Here is a 7,478-nt window from a genome sequence, read left to right as displayed (position 1 = left end):
CCTGTAAACATTTGTAGGCCTGGATGTGCACAGCACTTTCCTATACTTCAGGAGCAGTGAGGAAGCCATGAAATTTGGTAAATGCAGCTGCTGTCAATATTCAGCATACGTAAGGGAGTGATTCATACAAGTAGAGTTGTGGTTTCCACAGTGCTAAATGAATGAACAAACTACCAGTAATGGGCTGTTTCAGTCTAAAAAAACCCCAAACATAACATGCAGTATGCAACTCTACTGTTAACAAGAACCAGAGCATGTCCCTGAGGAAAAAATTATGTATTTACTGCCTTTCCCAACATTTATTTCCTTCAATGATACTTTTACTATTTTCCATTCAGTTCAATGTGACACTACTGTGCAATCAAGGGAGGTGTTGAGGGGGCAATTTTAGCACAGGGATTAGGGGGAAACATTCACATTTATGGAACACCCAGTCTTGCAATTAAAAAAATATATAGCAGAAGGAAGTACCTTGGCTGTCTTACTGTGTCCATGAAAAGTACGCAAAGGGAGCACTTATGTGCCTTTATGTTATATCTGGTCCTACGCAGTTCTCCCACAACTTTTTTAACAATTTTTAGTAATGTTTGCTGCTGATGTGAAGACAGAGGGTTAGGTCACTGTTGGGCCTTGTGATGAGTCTGCACAAGACTCACCTGTGCACTTGTACTATTTCACAGACTCATGGCATAGATCTGATATTCCAATGCACTGTTACAGCCAAGGCTAAAGATAATGCTGTAAGTAGCTGTAATGAGTAGCTTGTCAATATTATTCATTTTTGGAAGCAAAAGACACCTTGAGTGCTTTGCCACGAAGCTCAACTTCATCCAAGTCCAACTTGTCCACATAACTGAACATATATTGTTACATCCTTGCTATCGAAACTTTTCTCATTTGCAGTGACTGAACTAGCAGCCTGTGTATTAATTTTTACAACATTATTCCCAGGGTAAATTTTACAACCCCTATGTTCAGTATGTGTTTTTACACTATGAAATACATGAGTCGTATAACAGCGTGGTTCTTCAGTTATACTAGTCTATTCTGAATCCTGTAATGTATAATTAACTTTGCAATCGTTAATTAAAAATGTAATTACTGCTTGTGATATATGACCATAATATAATAAAGACAAATTTTTACTTGACTATAAAAGAGAAATGAAGATACTAGCAATAATCCTCCAAATTTTAATACAATACTTAACTTACTGTTCTGCTTGGCAACATGCTTCCAGCAGATAATTTTACAATGCATATATATAAATAACAGTCTTCTAACTCATTCTCATGGCCTTTTGTCCCCTGCTCATATCCATAATAAAAGGAAGAGCTAAGACTTTCAGAACTGTTTCAGTAGCTTAACATCCTGACTCACATTAAAAAAAAGTTCCAACTAACTTCAAAGCCACGTACCTGCATTCAGGTGGCTTTATACTTCAGCTGATTACTTTCCTTGGCAGAGCATATTAGGGAGAATCAAGCTATATATCTTCTGAGCTGGGCTGGCCCCTGTGGAAGCTTCTGTGGCATTGATGCCCAGGTTGACGCTCTGCACTAGCATGGCTGTCAGGACTGGTGCATAGATGCCCAAACCCAGTGCTACCATTGATTTTGTACCAGACAAATATATGCTGAACGTTTTAAACAGAAAAATGTGATAAGAAAGTAGTTTGATAATCATGGAAAGTTTCCATTTGCAAGTTGGGAGAAAAAAAAAACCAAACCATGAGAAACTGACTGTAACATTTCACTGACTAAATTATGTCTCTAAAGGATTCATATGCTGATTCTTCTGGCAGGCATCTTGTTTAAAAGTATTTGAGATTTTGAAATTCTTCGTTTATGGAAGCACTTCAGAAAACAACCATAAGTAATTATGGTCACATACATGGATAAAGGCCATTGTCAGCCCTATTAGTGTCAGACAGTGATGCACATTGAAAAGTAAATAGGTCTTCAGTTAGTCCCATTTGTTCCGATGGCAAACTGAGGAGTTAATTGTTCCTGGAAAGTATTTTCAGATCTACAAATTGAGAGCTCTACCTATCTCTGGATAATATTATTGTTACCGCTATTAGAATTAATTATAATAGTAAAAACCATAGCAGCAGCCAGTCAATAAGAATGCCAGTATGCGACTAAGTGGGGAGTCACTGTCGGATGCTCCCAGAACACCTGTGCTCATGCCTTATTAAAACAACTTAATTTATTGTGAATGTCTTGTGATTTGAATGTCTGCTAACTCTGCAAACATCAGATTTCAATTATACAAATGACCCTCAATCCTCTATTTCAACCCCCCCAACTTCTCCTATGCATCAGAGATCTTTCAAAGATTAATCTGAAAGATGCAGTTGACATGAGAAATGTTCTAATAGTTAATTGAGGTACTCACAAAACGAGATCGAGCCTGCTGAGCCAAAGGAGGCAGAAATGATGCTCAGGTTCTTAACAACGCATAGAAAGGGAAGAAAATGAGGCTGCTAGAAAACATTTCATTACTCAGGGAGGGGTATATTTTCTCTCACCACAGCAGGGAAAGTAAATTCAAAGGGAAGAGGCAACTCCCATTTTTGGGTTACTGAAGGAGCTATAGGGGAGCCACAATCAACCAGACCTTGATCTCTTATTTCTTTTTAGCTCTGTGCCCCCAAACTTTTACCTTTACCTTTACTTCTTGGCTGAGGGAAGGCAGAAGGCAATGTAGGTCAGATAAGTTGTCATGGCATTAAGAGACATCTTTGTTGGGGATTTACTTCAGGTGTGGAGGTGTGTTTGCATATTTATCTGTCTGCATTTATTCACCTTTGCTGCATTCCTGATTTCTGGCTATTTAGCATGAGCACATCCACATCCTTTTACATGACTGGGAGTACTGAAGTGCTCCCACTGAATAAGATAGCTCTTCTGCTCTGGGAGCCAGAGATCTGTTGGTACACAGTGCCTGTACTCATTTTCCGAATAAGTTTCCATTAGGCAGAAGAAGGACAAACAGCAGGATGGGTCTGGCATTAATACCAGTGCTCTGAGACTGAGAGCTGCTGAGTGATAGCTGGTGTTTTTCTGCCATGCTGCATGGAAAGGAGTGGAGCAGCTCAAGCCGGGAATGGTGCACTGGGGTTAACTTGAAAACTTTGGATCCTTCTCACTGACTCCTGTAAGTTGTTAGTGATTTTGGCCTAAGAGTTACTTGTATTAAATACCAGTGAGCTGCACAGTTCATAGCTTCTGTTGGCTGAGCTCACTGAAGTTACTAAGTGCAGACAATTCCTTATCCACTGAGTGGTCCATCCATTGAATCCACGTCTCTCCAATTTAGAGACAAGGATATCATGCGGGACAGTGTCAAATGCCCTGCACAAGTCCAGGTAGACTTGTCTGTCAGTCTTCCCTTATCCACCAACGCTGTAACCCCATTGTAAAAGGCCACCAAATTTGTTAGGCATGATTTTCCCTTAGTGAAGCCATGTTGGCTGTCACAAATCACCTCCTTATTTTCCACGTACCTGAGCATAGTCTCCAGGAGGATCTGCTCCATGATCTTGCCAGGCACAGAGGTGAGACTGAACAGCCTGTAGTTCCCCGGGTCTTCCTTTTTAAAAATTAAGGTTATGTTTCCCCTTTTCTAGTCAGTGGGAACTTCACTGGACTTCCACGACTTCTCAAATATGATGGAGAGTGGCCTGGCCACTTCATCCGCCGGTTCCCTCAGGGCCTACTGCTCAGACAGTTTCTCTGTATTTCTCCCAGGCTACCTGCCCTTGCTTCCACCCTTTGTAGGCTTCCCTTTTGTATTTGAATTTGTCCAGGAGCTCCTTGTTCATCCATGCAGGCCTCCTGGCATTTTTGCCTGACTTCCTCTTTGTTGGGATGCATCACTCCTGAGCTTGGACGAGGTGACCCTTGAATCCCATCCAGCTTTCTTGGGTCCCTCTTCTCTCCAGGGCTTTGTCCCATGGTACTCTACCCAGCAGATCCTGAAGAGGCCAAAGTCTGCTCTCCTGAAGTCCAGGGTAGTGAGCTTGCTGTGCACCCTCCTTGCTGCCCTGAGGATCTTGAACTCTACTATTTCATGGTCACTGCAGCCAAGGCTGCCCTTGAGCTTCACATTCCCCCAAAACCAGCCCCTCCTTGTTGGTGAGAACAAGGTCCAGCATGGCACCTCTCCTCGTTGGCTCCTCTGTCACTTGGAGAAGGACGCTATCATAAATGCATTCCAGGAATCTCCTGGATTTCTTATGCCCTGCTGTGTTGTCCCTCCAAAAGATATCAGGATGGCTGAAGTCCCTCATGAGGACCAGGGCTTGTGAACGTGAGGCTGCTCCTATAGAGGGCCTCATCTGCTCGGTCTTCCTGGTTGGGTGGCCTGTAGCAGACCCCACTCTAGTGTCTCCTGTCCCTGCCCTCCTTCTAATCCTGACCCATAGGCTCTATGTTGGCTCCTCACCCATCCCCAGGCAGAGCTCCATGCGCTCCAGCTGGTCATTGACACAGAGGGCGACACCCCCTCCTCATCTCCCCTGCCTGTCCTTCCTAAAGAGCCTGTACCCTTCCATCCCAACACTCCAGTCATAGGAGCTGTCCTACCATGTCTCCACAATGCCAATAAGATCACAGCCCTGCAAGCGTGCACGTCTCTAACTCCTGTTGTTTATTCCCCATGCTACATTTGTTTCTCCTATTTCTCTCTCTGACCATTCCCTCTTGTCTTCCCACTTGCACTCCCCGCCAGCCCTGCATGTGCCGCTGCACAGTTACATTATTTCTCCTGACAGAGGGAGAGGATGTTCCTGAGATGCTGGCCCTGGTGATGGGCTTCATCTGACTTGCTGTCAGCCACGAAAGCAGAAGGCTGTACCATGATTTGGAAGGACATTCAGAGAAGTGGCTGGAGGCTGTGGCAGCTGCAATTCTTTCTGTGAAGCATGCTGTGGTGGGCATGGAGCATACAGCTGTCAGAGGGTTGTGGAGTGACATGCAAAATGTGACTAACCTGTTCACTCTGTGGCTTATCTGATGAAAGACTGAGTGGACATGACTACTGCACTGCAAAGGTTCAAGCCCTTTTCTGTGTGCATGCCACTGTTTCCAAGAATGGGTATACCTGTGCAGGTTTTGCTGGCACAGAGAGACAGAAAGCTTTTGTGTCTTCCCAGTTTCTCCCCTCATGTTTTTTTGAGTGCCACCAGTATGGATAAGATTTAGCCAGTCATTCCCTCCATTTCTGACAGTGATGAGATACAACTTTCAAATATTGTTGTGTAATGAATAAACAAGAATACACCATCAGACAGAATGGAGCACCTGGCCTCACTCAACTGATTATAAATCAGTGTACACCCCAGATAACATTGCTGGCCAACATAGCATTTGACCTCTCAGAACTCTATTTTTGCTGGAATAAGCATGATTTCTTTGTTCTTGCCATGTACAGTACAATGCCAGTACAACTCAATGCATACTTTTTCTTTGAACGTTTTTGAACATTTTCTTTAAAAAATGTCAGATAGCCACATTTTCCCCAGAAGTGATAGTGCATATAAATTGCAAAATGATTTTATCATTTCTACTAGAGGTGGAGAATATGACCTCCTTTGATGCTTGAGCAATTTTGCCAGCACTAATTAAAGAGATTTTAATGAGATTTTAAGGAATTACTTCAAGCTATAAGAAAGCATAATTTCTTGATTAAATTTTGCATAATTAAATTATATTTTGCAAATCCTATGTAACCTACAGCTCTTCACTTGTAAGCCAAAAAGATAGATGAATTGTACAAATAAGAAGCTGATTTGGCCATAGAAATACTCTTCCAACTAGGTCTAAATGTCCAGAAGCCTGAAAGTACTAAATCAAATGTAAACTTTAATCTTAAATTTATTCTGTTGTGTGCCCAAAGTCATTGTAATGCTTAAGGGAATAAGTTCCTCAATTCTGAAGATCTAGTCAAGAGCAATTAAATGGCAAAAGGACTATTAATGTAACATGTAGGGGACAGAATTCAGGACATGAGTTGTGAACAGAAAAAGCAGAACTAACTTTACTCTCCTCGCATAGGTATAATACATCAATCAAAAGTATTTTTAATAACATCTTGAAAGGTACAAAAAGGTGTAAGACCTCAAGCTGTCATTGGCATCCAATGGAATATAACTGCTTCAACCCTTCTCTACATCCGTGAAAATTTTCCACTGACTTGTAGACAAATCTGGTATGAGGAACAGATATAAGGTGGGAGAAGCTGGAGGGGCCTTAGCATTAGGTGGCATAGCACATTGTCCTGCATCACTCCATGTGCCCATGGTTATGTGTATGTAGAGTTTACCTATCCCTCTGGATCTCCCAAGTAAGGATGAAGTTGTACCCATCTTTGGACATTACACTGTATCTATCATTGAGATAATTTGAAGCTATATGTTTGGAAACCCTGAGTATTTAATTTTTATGTTGTATCTGGTAGTTTCCTGTAGCTCAAAGTTCACTCTGACTGCACTGGTTTTGGAAGGGCTCAGCAGAAGTTCTCTGAAGCTGGTCACTTGATTGCTGTCTCTGAAGTAGGATGGAGTGCTTGGCTGCTAGAAGGAAGCAAAATTTTCTCTTTGAAGAGGACAAGGACGTCAACTTTTTTTTTTGCATCTGAAAGAATAACTTAATATTTCATTTTAAGTAGTCACATAACCTGTTCACACTCTGTGGCCTTCCCCCTGCCCCAGGCTGCTTCTGGCAATGTCCAAGGAGCCTTGGCTCTACTCTGCATAGGCCAGATGCATAACTCTGGCTCACATTGCTGTGGAAATTGCCTTATGGGGAGAAAGAGCTATGAGAGGTCTCTAGAAAGATAAGAAATGTGAAACTGCAGATGAGGTAAGGTGGTTGAGTTAGAGATTGAGAAAAAAACAAAAGCCATTGTGAAAAGCTATAAACCTATGGGAAAGAATATGGGGTAGTCTTTGGATCACTGGGTGAAGTCAGCAGTCAGTTGGGTCATCAGTGTCGTTGGTGTGTAGACCTCAACGGAAGAGGTTGTTGTTGGAAGACAGAAACTTAGTAACATCGAGGATCTGCTGCGGGGACCCACAGAGGCCTCTCCTGATGGACACCTGCCAGGCCAACAAATCTTTTAGTGGGAGTGGTGAGCATGCTAATGCTTAGCCAAGCAGCCATTAAATTCTAGCGATCTTTTATGGGTTTTTGGTCAATAAAAAGTTTCTTTAAAATTTAAGCAAGGTATATTCTGCTTGCAGAGTCTCTCTGCATGTGGCTAAAGATTTTGGAACAAACTGACCCATATGGGGGTGCTAACACTTTGAAGCTGTCCATTATTCTTGCTGATGGTCTGGATACGTTGGATAAAAGCCATTCTTCCCATGGATCACTCCCAAAATGTTGCCATTGGTAGCCATCCTGTTACTATTCATGTTGGGACTGGGCACTGAAGTTATGCAGTGCTGTTTTTGTTTCTCATTTGAACAC

Source organism: Balearica regulorum, chromosome 1 (assembly GCF_011004875.1).
Source record: "Balearica regulorum gibbericeps isolate bBalReg1 chromosome 1, bBalReg1.pri, whole genome shotgun sequence".
Classification (NCBI taxonomy): Eukaryota; Metazoa; Chordata; class Aves; order Gruiformes; family Gruidae; genus Balearica; species Balearica regulorum.
This window is presented reverse-complemented; position numbering follows the sequence as displayed.